Source organism: Arachis stenosperma, chromosome 7 (assembly GCF_014773155.1).
Source record: "Arachis stenosperma cultivar V10309 chromosome 7, arast.V10309.gnm1.PFL2, whole genome shotgun sequence".
Taxonomy (NCBI): Eukaryota; Viridiplantae; Streptophyta; class Magnoliopsida; order Fabales; family Fabaceae; genus Arachis; species Arachis stenosperma.
This window is the reverse complement of record NC_080383.1, coordinates 52195268-52207987: the sequence shown is the minus strand read 5'-3', so window position 1 is coordinate 52207987 and position 12720 is coordinate 52195268. Positions and strand designations below refer to the sequence as shown.

At 37.5% G+C, this 12720-nt stretch overlaps 1 non-coding gene across 1 annotated transcript; it reads left to right on the top strand.

The window, feature by feature from the left end:
• Window positions 1–728: 728 nt before the first annotated feature.
• On the top strand, window positions 729–836 carry LOC130943191 (small nucleolar RNA R71). Its single transcript, XR_009071720.1, has one exon. It is a non-coding gene; the product is annotated as a small nucleolar RNA R71 (small nucleolar RNA).
• The last annotated feature ends 11884 nt before the right edge of the window (window positions 837–12720 follow it).

The window sequence follows — 12720 nt, the reverse complement described above, 5'->3', positions numbered from 1 at the left end:
TCTTCTGTATTGCTTGGAAGAGTACTTGGAGGGAGTTCAGTAATTTTCTTACTCAGCTGTCCCACTTGTGCCTCCAAATTCCTAATGGAGGACCTTATTTTAGTCATGAAACTTTGAGTGGTTTTGATTAGATCAGAGACCATGGTTGCTAAGTCAGAGGGGTTCTGCTTAGAGTTCTCTGCCTGTTGCTGAGAAGATGATGGAAAAGGCTTGCCATTGCTAAACCTGTTTCTTCCACCATTATTGTTGTTGAAACCTTGTTGAGGTCTCTCTTGATTCTTCCATGAGAAATTTGGGTGATTTCTCCATGAAGAATTATAGGTGTTTCCATAGGGTTCTCCTAGGTAATTCACCTCTTCCATTGAAGGGTTCTCAGGATCATAGGCTTCTTCCTCAGATGAAGCATCCTTAGTACTGCTTGGTGCATTCTGCATTCCAGACAAACTTTGAGAAATCAAATTGACTTGTTGAGTCAATATTTTATTCTGAGCCAATATGGCATTCAGAGTGTCAATCTCAAGAACTCCTTTCTTCTGACTAGTCCCATTGTTCACAGGATTCCTTTCAGAAGTGTACATGAATTGGTTATTTGCAACCATTTCAATTAGTTCTTGAGCCTCTGTAGGCGTCTTCTTCAGATGAAGAGATCCTCCAGCAGAGCTATCCAAAGACATCTTGGATAGTTCAGAGAGACCATCATAGAAAATACCTATGATGCTCCATTCAGAAAGCATGTCTGAGGGACATTTTCTGATTAATTGTTTGTATCTTTCCCAAGCTTCATAGAGGGATTCTCCATCCTTCTGTCTGAAGGTTTGGACTTCCACTCTAAGCTTACTCAATTTTTGAGGTGGAAAGAACTTTGCCAAGAAGGCATTGACCAGCTTTTCCCAAGAGTCCAGGCTTTCCTTAGGTTGAGAGTCCAACCATATTCTAGCTCTGTCTCTAACAGCAAAAGGGAATAGCATCAGTCTGTAGACCTCAGGGTCAACCCCATTAGTCTTGACTGTGTCACAGATTTGCAAGAATTCAGCTAAAAACTGATGAGGATCTTCCAATGGAAGTCCATGGAACTTGTAATTCTGTTGCATTAGAGAAACTAATTGAGGCTTAAGCCCAAAGTTGCTTGCTCCAATGGCAGGGATAGAGATGCTTCTCCCATAGAAGTCGGGAGTAGGTGCAGTAAAGTCACCCAGCACCTTCCTTGCATTGTTGGCATTGTTGTTGTTTTCGGCTGCCATAGGTTCTTCTTCTTTGAAGAATTCGGTCAGGTCCTCAACAGAGAGTTGTGCCTTAGCTTCTCTTAGCTTTCGCTTCAAGGTCCTTTCAGGTTCAGGGTCAGCTTCAACAAGAATGCCTTTGTCTCTGCTCCTGCTCATATGAAAGAGAAGAGAACAAGAAAATATGGAATCCTCTATGTCACAGTATAGAGATTCCTTGAGGTGTCAGAGGAGAAGAAAAATAGAAGAAAGAGGTAGAAGAATTCGAACTTGATCAGATAGAGTTCGAATTGTGCATTAAGAAGTAGTGATACTCCATAAATAGAAGGATGTGAGAAGAGGGGAAGAAAATTTTCGAAAATTAAGTAAAAGATTTTAAAAACATTTTGAAAAACACTACTTGATTTTCGAAAATAAGAGTGGGAAAGAAATCAAGTGATTTTTGAAAAAGATTTTGAAATTAGAAGTTAAAAAGATTTGATTGAAAACTATTTTGAAAAAGATGTGATTAAAAAGATATGATTGGTTTTAAAAAGATGTGATTGAGAAGATATGATTTGAAAAACATTTTAAAAAGATTTGATTTTAAAATTAATGACTTGCCTAACAAGAAAAGATATGATTCAAAAATTAAACCTTCCTCAACAGAAAAGGCAACATACTTGAAATTTTGAATCAAATCATTAATTGTTAGCAAGTATCTTTGAAAAAGGAAAGAAATTGATTTTGAAAACATTTGATTGAAAAGATATGATTTGAAAAAGATTTGATTTTGAAAAACTTTCAAAACTTGAAAAAAAATTGATTTGAAAACAAAATCTTCCCCCTTGTGCCATCCTGGCGTTAAACGCCCAGAATGGTATCCATTCTGGCGTTTAACGCCCAAAATGCTACCTTTTTGGGCGTTAAACGCCCAACCAGGTACCCTGGCTGGCGTTTAAACGCCAGTCTGTCCTTCTTCACTGGGCGTTTTGAACGCCCAGCTTTTTCTGTGTAATTCCTCTGCTGCATGTTCTGAATCTTCAGTCCCCTGTACTATTGACTTGAAAATAGAACCAAGATCAAATAAACAAGGCATGCAAGACACCAAACTTAAGATTAGACACTAGACTCAAACAAAAAACATAAAATATTTTTGGTTTTTATGATTTTGTGAATTTTTTTGTGCTTTTTTCAAAAATTATATGAAAATAGAAAATAAAGGTTTCAGAATTCTCAATTTGAATTTCCAGGAATCATTGCAATGCTAGTCTAAGACTCCGGTCCAGGAATTAGACATGGCTTCACAGCCAGCCAAGCTTTCAAAGAAAGCTTCGGTCCAAAACACTAGACATGGCCAATGGCCAGCCAAGCCTTAGCAGATCATTGCTCCAATAGCAAGATTGATAGAGATCAACAAGCTATTGTGATGATCAGTTGAAACCTCGGTCCAATAAGATTAGACATGGCTTCACAGCCAGCCAGATTTCAACAGATCACCATGAAACACTAGAATTCATTTTTAAGAACTCTGAAAAAAAATACCTAATCTAAGCAACAAGATGAACCGTCAGTTGTCCATACACAAGAACAATCCCCGGCAACGGCGCCAAAAACTTGGTGCACGAAATTGTGATCACTACAACTTCGCACAACTAACCAGCAAGTGCACTGGGTCGTCCAAGTAATACCTTACGTGAGTAAGGGTCGATCCCACGGAGATTGTTGGTATGAAGCAAGCTATGGTCACCGTGTAAATCTTAGTCAGGCAGACTCAAATGGGTATAGATGTTGAATGAATAAAACATAAAGATAAAGATAGAGATACTTATGTATATCATTGGTGAGAGCTTCAGATAAGCGAATGAAGATGCCTTCCCTTCCGTCTCTCTGCTTTCCTACTGTCTTCATCCAATCCTTCTTACTCCTTTCCATGGCAAGCTTATGCAAGGGTTTCACCGTTGTCAGTGGCTACCTCCCATCCTCTCAGTGAAAATGTTCCTATGCTCTGTCACAGCATATGGCTAATCAGCTGTCGGTTCTCGGTCAGGCCGGAATAGAATCCATTGATTCTTTTGCGTCTGTCACAAACGCCCCGCCTGCTAGGAGTTTGAAGCACGTCACAGTCATTCAATCATTGAATCCTACTCAGAATACCACAGACAAGGTTAGACCTTCCGGATTCTCTTGAATACCGCCATCAGTTCTCGCCTATACCACGAAGACTCTGATCTCACGGAATGGCTGGCTCGTTTGTCAGGCGAGCACTCGGTTGTCATGCGATCAACCATGCATTGTGTATCAGGAATCCAAGAGATAAACACTAGAGCCTTGATTGCTTGTAGAACAAAAGTGGTTGTCAGTCACTTTGTTCATAAGTGAGAATGATGATGAGTGTCACGGATCATCACATTCATCAAGTTGAAGAACAAGTGATATCTTGGACAAAGAACAAGCGGATTTGAATAGAAGAACAATAGTAATTACATTAATACTCGAGGTACAGCAGAGCTCCACACCTTAATCTATGGTGTGTAGAAACTCCACCGTTGAAAATACATAAGAACAAGGTCTAGGCATGGCCGAATGGCCAGCCTCCCAAAGTGAGTTCAATCATAAAAACATGATCAAAAGCTCTCTAATACAATAGTAAAAGGTCCTATATATAGAGAACTAGTAGCCTAAGGTGTACATAGATGAGTAAATGACATAAAAATCCACTTCCGGGCCCACTTGGTGTGTGCTTGGGCTGAGCAAATGAAGCATTTTCGTGTAGAGACTCCTCTTGGAGTTAAACGCCAGCTTTGGTGCCAATTTGGGCGTTTAACTCCCATTTAGGTGCCAGTTCCGGCGTTTAACGCTGGAATTTCTGTAGGTGACTTTGAACGCCGGTTTGGGCCATCAAATCTTGGGCAAAGTATAGACTATCATATATTGCTGGAAAGCCCAGGATGTCTACTTTCCAACGCCGTTGAGAGCGCGCTAATTGGGCTTCTGTAGCTCCAGAAAATCTACTTCGAGTGCAGGGAGGTCAGAATCCAACAGCATCTGCAGTCCTTTTGAGTCTCTGGATCATATTTTTGCTCAGATCCCTCAATTTCAGCCAGAAAATACCTGAAATCATAGAAAAACACACAAACTCATAGTAAAGTCCAGAAAAGTGAATTTTAACTTAAAACTAATAAAAATATAATAAAAACTAACTAAAAGATACTAAAAACATACTAAAAACAATGCCAAAAAGGGTACAAATTATCCGCTCATCACATATACTATAACCTTTGAACCAATCAAGTATTGTCTAAACTTACCAAATGCATATACAATTGCCAAAAGCTCTTTCTCAGTGGTGGTATAATTTTTCTGTGTTTCATTTAACACTTTGCTGGCATAATATATGACATGGTGCAGCTTGTCTATCTTTTGCCCCAACACAGCACCAATAGCAAGGTCACTTGCATCACACATAAGTTCAAAAGGTAATTTCCAATCAGGGGTGTGATAATTGGTGCTGTAATGAGTTTTCTCTTTAAGGTTTCAAAGGCATGTTTGCAGTTGTTATCAAACATGAAAGGGCTATCAAGCATTAGCAAATTGCTCAATGGTTTTGCTATTTTTGAAAAATCTTTGTTGAACCTCCTGTAAAAGCCAGCATGCCTAAGAAAGCTCCTTACTGCTTTCACATTAATAGGTATAGGAAGTTTTTCAATAACTTCTATTTTAGCTTTATCAACTTCTATACCTTTTCATGACACTTTATGCCCAAGAACTATCCCTTTAGGAACCATAAAATGGCATTTCTCCCAATTTAATACCAGGTTAGTTTCTTGGCATCTTTTCAAAACAAGAGTTAAATGATGCAGACAAGTGTTAAATGAATTGCCAAAGACAGAAAAATCATCCATGAAGACTTCTAAAAATTTTCCACCATATCAGAGAAAATGGAAAGCATACACCTTTGAAAGGTAGTTGAGGCATTGTATAGCCTAAAGGGCATCCTCCTATAGGTGAAAACTCTAAATGGACATGTGAAGAAATTCTTTTCTTGGTCCTTAGGATCCACAACTATTTGATTGTATCCAGAATACCCATCCAAGAAGCAATAATAGGCATGGCCGGCCAATCTTTCTAGCATCTGATCAATGAATGGGAGAGGAAAGTGATCTTTCCTTGTAGCATCATTTAATCTTCTATAATCTATACACATCCTCCATCCAATCACCGTCCTAGTGGGGATCAACTCATTCTTCTCATTGGTGATGACTGTTATTTCTCCTTTTATTGGTACAACTTGAACCGGGCTCACCCATGAGCTGTCAGAGATTGGAAAGATTATCCCAGCATTCCATAGCTTCATGACTTCTTTTTGAACTACCTCCTTCATGGCTGGCTTGAGCCTTCTTTGGGGTTGAACTATAGGCTTTGATTCTTCTTCCAACAGAATTTTGTGCATACAAATGGCTGGGCTAATGCCTTTGATATCTTCAATTGTCCAGCCTAAGGCTGTTTTGTGAGCTTTCAACACTTCAATAAACCTTGTTTCTTTTTCCATATTCAAGGAGGAGTTAATTATCACTGGCAGGGCCTTTTCTTCTCCAAGGAACATGTATTTAAGGTGAGGTGAAAGGGGCTTCAACTCCTGTTTTGACTTCTCCTTCTCCTTATCTTCAATGGAGATTTCTACCACTTCCTCTTCTTGTTCCTCCTCCACTTCTTCTTCCTGCTACTCTTGACAGGTGGCCTCTAACATTTTCTCTACCAAACTTTCTATCATATTGGTGGATGAAATTGTGATCCTCAAAGTTGGACTCTTTGTACTTGTATGAAATTTAATTCAAGATAATAATGGCTCTTGGCTATGTGAGGACACAACTCCGTTCAACTAACCAGCAAGTGTACTGGGTCATCCAAGTAATAAACCTTACATGAGTAAGGGTCGATCCCACAGAGATTGTTGGTATGAAGCAAGCTATGGTCATCTTGTAAATCTCAGTCAGACGGATTTAAATAAATTATGGAATTTGGAAAATCAAATAACAGTAAATAAACATAAAATAAAGATAAAGTTACTCATGTATTTCCATGGTGGGAATTTCAGAGAGGAGTATGGAGATGCTGTGCTCCTCCTGAATCTCTGCTTTCCTACTGCTTTTATCCAATTTTATCACTCCCTTCTATGGCAAGCTGTATGTAGGGCATCACCGTTGTCAATGGCTACTTCCCATCCTCTCAGTGAAAATGGTCCAAATGCTCTGTCACAGCACGGCTAATCATCTGTCGGTTCTCAATCAGGTTGGAATAGAATCCCTTGATTCTTTTGCGTCTGTCACTAACGCCCAGCCTTCAGGAGTTTGAAGCTCGTCACAGTCATTCAATCCCGGAATCCTACTCGGAATACCACAGACAAGGTTAGACTTTCCGGATTCCAATGAATGCCGCCATCAATTCTAGCTTATACCACGAAGATTCTGATTAAGGAATCCAAGAGATACGTGTCCAGTCTAAGGTAGAATGGAAGTGGTTGTCAGTCACGTGCGTTCATAGGTGAGAATGATGATGAGTGTCACGGATCATCACATTCATCAAGTTGAAGTGCAACGAATATCTTAGAACAGGAATAATCTATGGTGTGTAGAAACTCCACCATTGAAAATACATAAGTGAATGGTTCAGGCATGGCCGAGTGGCCAGCCCCCAAGGTCTAAGGACTAGGTGTCCAGAGATGTCTAATACAATAGTAAACTATCCTATTTATACTAGACTTAGCTACTAGGGTTTACAGGAATAAGTAATTGATGTAAAAATCCACTTCCGGGGCCCACTTGGTGTATGTTTGGGCTTAGCTTGATCTATCCACGAGCTGAGGCTTCTTTTGGAGTTGAACGCCAAGTTGTAACGTGTTTTGGGCGTTCAACTCCGGGTCGTGACGTGTTTCTGGCGTTTGACTCCAGACAGCAACATGGAACTGGCATGGAGCGCCAGTTTGCGTCGTCAATTCCCGAATAAAGTATGGACTATTATATATTGCTGGAAAGCCCTGGATATCTACTTTTTAATTCCGTTGAGAGCGCGCCATTTGGAGTTCTGTAGCTCCAGAAAATCCATTTCGAGTGCAGAGAGGTCAGATTCCAACAGCATCAGCAGTCCTTTGTCAGCCTCCTATCAGAGTTTTGCTCAAGTCCCTCAATTTCAGCCAGAAATGACCTGAAATCATAGAAAAACACACAAACTCATAGTAAAGTCCAGAATTGTGAATTTATCATAAAAACTAATGAAAACATCTCTAAAAGTAGCTTGAACTTACTAAAAACTACCTAAAAACAATGCCAAAAAGCGTATAAATTATCCGCTCATCACAACACCAAACTTAAATTGTTGCTTGTCCCCAAGCAACTAAAAATCAAATAGGATAAAAAGAAGATAATATACTATAAATTCCAAAATATCAATGAATATTAATTCTAATTAGATGAGCGGGACTTGTAGCTTTTTGCTTCTGAACAGTGTTGGCATCTCACTTTTTTCCTTTGAAGTTCAGAATGATTGGCTTCTCTAGGAACTTAGAATTTCGGATAGTGTTATTGAATTTCCTAGTTAAGTATGTTGATTCTTGAACACAGCTACTTATGAGTCTTGGCCGTGGCCCTAAGCACTTTGTTTTCCAGTATTACCACCGGATACATAAATGCCACAGACACATGACTGGGTGAACCTTTTCAGATTGTGACTCAGCTTTGCTAGAGTCCCCAGTTAGAGGTGTCCAGAGCTCTTAAGCACACTCTTTTTGCTTTGGATCATGACTTTAACCACTCAGTCTCAAGCTTTTTACTTGGACCTGCATGCCACAAGCACATGGTTAGGGACAGCTTTGATTTAGCCGCTTAGGCCTGGATTTTATTTCCTTGGGCCCTCCTATCCATTGATGCTCAAAGCCTTGGATCCTTTTTATCCTTGCCTTTTGGTTTTAAGGGCTATTGGCTTTTTCTGCTTTGCTTTTTCTTTTTCTTTCTATTATTATTTTTTTTCGCCAGTTTTTTTTCAAGCCTTTGCTTTTTCACTGCTTTTTCTTGCTTCAAGAATCAATTTTATGATTTTTCAGATCACCAATAACATTTCTCTTTATTCATCATTCTTTCAAGAGCCAACAGTTTTAACATTTATAAACAACAAGATCAAAATTATGCACTGTTCAAGCATTCATTCAGAAAACAAAAAGTATTGTCACCACATCAATATAATTAAATTAAATTCAAGGACAATTTTCGAAATTTATGTACTTCTTGTTCTTTTGAATTAAAAATATTTTTTTATTTAAGAGAGGTGAAGGATTTATATAATTTATTCATAGCTTTAAGACATAGTTACTACATACTAATGATCATGAAGTAGAGACACAAAACATAGATAGACATGAAGGATAAAAACCGAAAAAGCAGGGAAAATAAGAACAAGGAATGAGTCCACCTGAGTGAGGGTGGCGCCTTCTTGAAGGTCCAATGGTGCTTTTTGAGCTCCTTTATGTCTCTTCCTTGCTTTTGTTGCATGATCCCTAGTGATTTTGGTGTTCCTATCCTTAGTTGCTTCCAATAATTATGTGGAGGAACATGTATCCCCTGAGGTATCTCAGGGATTTCTTGAAGAGGAAATTTTTCATGCTCTCTTGATGTGCAGTCAAATGCTCTTCTACTGAGCTATGGACCCTTGAGATGAATCTCTCCATCTCCCATGACTCAGAGGTGGAAGCTTTTGTCTTCTCTTAGTTTTCTCTTCAGAGTCCTTTCAGGTTCAGGATCAGCTTCAACAAGAATGCCTTTTTCCTTGTTCCTGCTCATATAGGGAAGAAGAGAACAAGAAAAGAAAGAGGAATCCTCTATGTTACAGTAAAGAGGTTTTTTATTGTTAATAGAAGAAGAAAGGAATAAAAGTGGAGAATCCAATCACAATGGTGAGGATAGAGGCAGTGATTGGAGATGAAGAGAGGTGAAGAGAAGTGTTAGTAAATAAATAATTAAATAGAAGAAGAGGAGAGGGGGATTTTCGAAAATATTTTTGAAAAGGAGTTAGTTATTTTCGAAAATTAAAGATAAGATATAATTAAAAATTAAAATTTAAAACAATTAAAAAGAATTTTTGAAAAAAGAGAGAGGTATTTTTGAAAATTGAAAAGGGAAAAGTAGTTAGGTGGTTTTGAAAAAGATAAGAAACAAACAAAAAGTTAATTAGTTAGTTGAAAAAGATATTAAAATCAAATTTGAAAAGATAAGAAAATAAGTTAGATAAGATATTTTGAAATCAAATTTTGAAAAAGATAAAATTTTGAAAAAGATAAGATAAAAAGATAAGATAAATAGATAAGATAAAAAGATAAGATTTTTAGGAAAAAGATATTTTGAAAAAGATTTAAATTTTTAAAAATAAAATTAATTACTTAACTAACAAGAAACTAAAAGATAAAATTCTAGAATTTAAAGATTGAACCTTTCTTAACAAGAAAGTAACAAACTTCAAATTTTTGAATCAATCACATTAATTGTTAGTGTAATTTCGAAAATATGATATAAAGATAAGAAAAAGATTTTGAAAATAATTTGAAAAAGATTTTTGAAAATTTTCGAAAAACAAAGATAAAATTGAAAAGATATGATTTTTGAAAAAGATTTTGAAAAGATAAAATTTTTAAAAATTGAAAATTTGACTTGACTTGTAAGAAACAACTAATTTTAAAAATTTTTGACTAAGTCAACTCAAATTTTCGAAAATTTGGAGAGAAATAAGGAAAAGATATTTTTTATTTTTGAATTTTTGTTATGATGAGAGAGAAAAACAACAAAAATACTCAATGCATGAAATTTTTAGATCAAAACAATGAATGCATGCAAGAATGCTATGAATGTCAAGATGAACACCAAGAACACTTTGAAGATCATGATGAACATCAAGAACATAATTTTAAAAAAAATTTTGATGCAAAGAAAATATGCAAGACACCAAACTTTAGAAATCTTTAATGCATGGACTCTAATAAATAAAAAATGCATATGAAAAATAACAAACAACACAAAACAAGAAAACATCAAGATCAAACAAGAAGACTTACCAAGAACAACTTGAAGATCATGAAGAACACTATGAATGCATGAGATTTTCGAAAAAAATGCAAGAAAAAATTTTAAAGCATGCAATTGACACCAAACTTAAAAATTGACTCAAGACTCAAACAAGAAACACAAAATATTTTTGGTTTTTATGATTTTATGATTTTTTTGTATTTTTATTAAATTTTTTTTTCGAAAAACATTATTAGAAAAACAAAAATAAAAAAAAGTTTGAAAAATTTTTTGAAAACTTTTTGAAAAGAAAATTACCTAATCTGAGCAACAAGATGAACCGTCAGTTGTCCAAACTCGAACAATCCCCGGCAACGGCGCCAAAAACTTGGTGGATGAAATTGTGATCCTCAAAGTTGGACTCTTTGTACTTGTATGAAATTTAATTCGAGATAATAATGGCTCTTGGCTATGTGTGGACACAACTCTGTTCAACTAACCAGCAAGTGTACTGGGTCATCCAAGTAATAAACCTTATGTGAGTAAGGGTCGATCCCACAGAGATTGTTGGTATGAAGCAAGCTATGGTCATCTTGTAAATCTCAGTCAGGCGGATTTAAATAAATTATGGAATTTGGAAAATCAAATAACAGTAAATAAACATAAAATAAAGATAAAGTTACTCATGTATTTTCATGGAGGGAATTTCAGAGAGGTGTATGGAGATGCTGTGCTCCTCCTAAATCTCTGCTTTCCTACTGCTTTTATCCAATTTTATCACTCCCTTCTATGGCAAGCTGTATGTAGGGCATCACCGTTGTCAATGGCTACTTCCCATCCTCTCAGTGAAAATGGTCCAAATGCTCTGTCACAGCACGGCTAATCATCTGTCGGTTCTCAATCAGGTTGGAATAGAATCCCTTGATTCTTTTGCGTCTGTCACTAACGCCCAGCCTTCAGGAGTTTGAAGCTCGTCACAGTCATTCAATCCCGGAATCCTACTCGGAATACCACAGACAAGGTTAGACTTTCCGGATTCCAATGAATGCCGCCATCAATTCTAGCTTATACCACGAAGATTCTGATTAAGGAATCCAAGAGATACGCATCCGGTCTAAGGTAGAACGGAAGTGGTTGTCAGTCACGCGCGTTCATAGGTGAGAATGATGATGAGTGTCACGGATCATCACATTCATCAAGTTGAAGTGCAACAAATATCTTAGAACAGGAATAAATGGAATTGAATAGGAAATAGTAGTAATTGCATTAAAACTTGAGGTACAGCAGAGCTCCACACCCTTAATCTATGGTGTGTAGAAACTCTACCATTAAAAATACATAAGTGAAAGGTTCAGGCATGGCCGAGTGGCCAGCCCCCAAGGTCTAAGGACTAGGTGTCCAGAGATGTCTAATACAATAGTAAACTATCCTATTTATACTAGACTTAGCTACTAGGGTTTACAGGAATAAGTAATTGATGTAAAAATCCACTTCCGGGGCCCACTTGGTATATGTTTGGGCTGAGCTTGATCTATCTACGAGCTGAGGCTTCTTTTGGAGTTGAACGCCAAGTTGTAACGTGTTTTGGGCGTTCAACTCCGGGTCGTGACGTGTTTCTGGCGTTTGACTCCAGACAGCAACATGGAACTGGCATTGAGCGCCAGTTTGCGTCGTCAATTCCCGAATAAAGTATGGACTATTACATATTGCTGGAAAGCCCTGGATGTCTACTTTCCAACGCCATTGAGAGCGCGCCATTTGGAGTTCTGTAGCTCCAGAAAATCCATTTCGAGTGCAGAGAGGTCAGATTCCAACAGCATCAGCAGTCCTTTGTCAGCCTCCTATCAGAGTTTTGCTCAAGTCCCTCAATTTCAGCCAGAAATTACCTGAAATCATAGAAAAACACACAAACTCATAGTAAAGTCCATAATTGTGAATTTATCATAAAAACTAATGAAAACATCCCTAAAAGTAGCTTGAACTTACTAAAAACTACCTAAAAATAATGCCAAAAAGCGTATAAATTATCCGCTCATCACATATCCACCTTCATGTAGTTCTCTTGTTCAGGGGGATTTTGCATTGATTTAAAGACATTAATGACCATTTGCTCATTGTGCACCCTGAAGATCATCTCTCCCTTCTCTACATCAATAATGGCTTTGGCTATGGCTAGAAATGGCCTTCCCATGATGATTGAATTGTTTTCTTCTTCTTCTGTATCCAAAATCACAAAATCCGCAGGAAATATAAACTCCCCCACCTTTACTAAGAGATTTTCCATAATTTCATTGGGTGTCTTGATTGATCTATCAGCCATTACCAACGACATCCTGGTGGGTTTTAGTTCTTCTATTGCAAGCTTCCTCATCATGGAGAGGGGCATTAAGTTGATACTAGCACCAAGGTCACAGAGTGCTTTATCTAAGGTCATCTTGCCTATGGTACATGAAACTACGAAACTCCCTGGATCT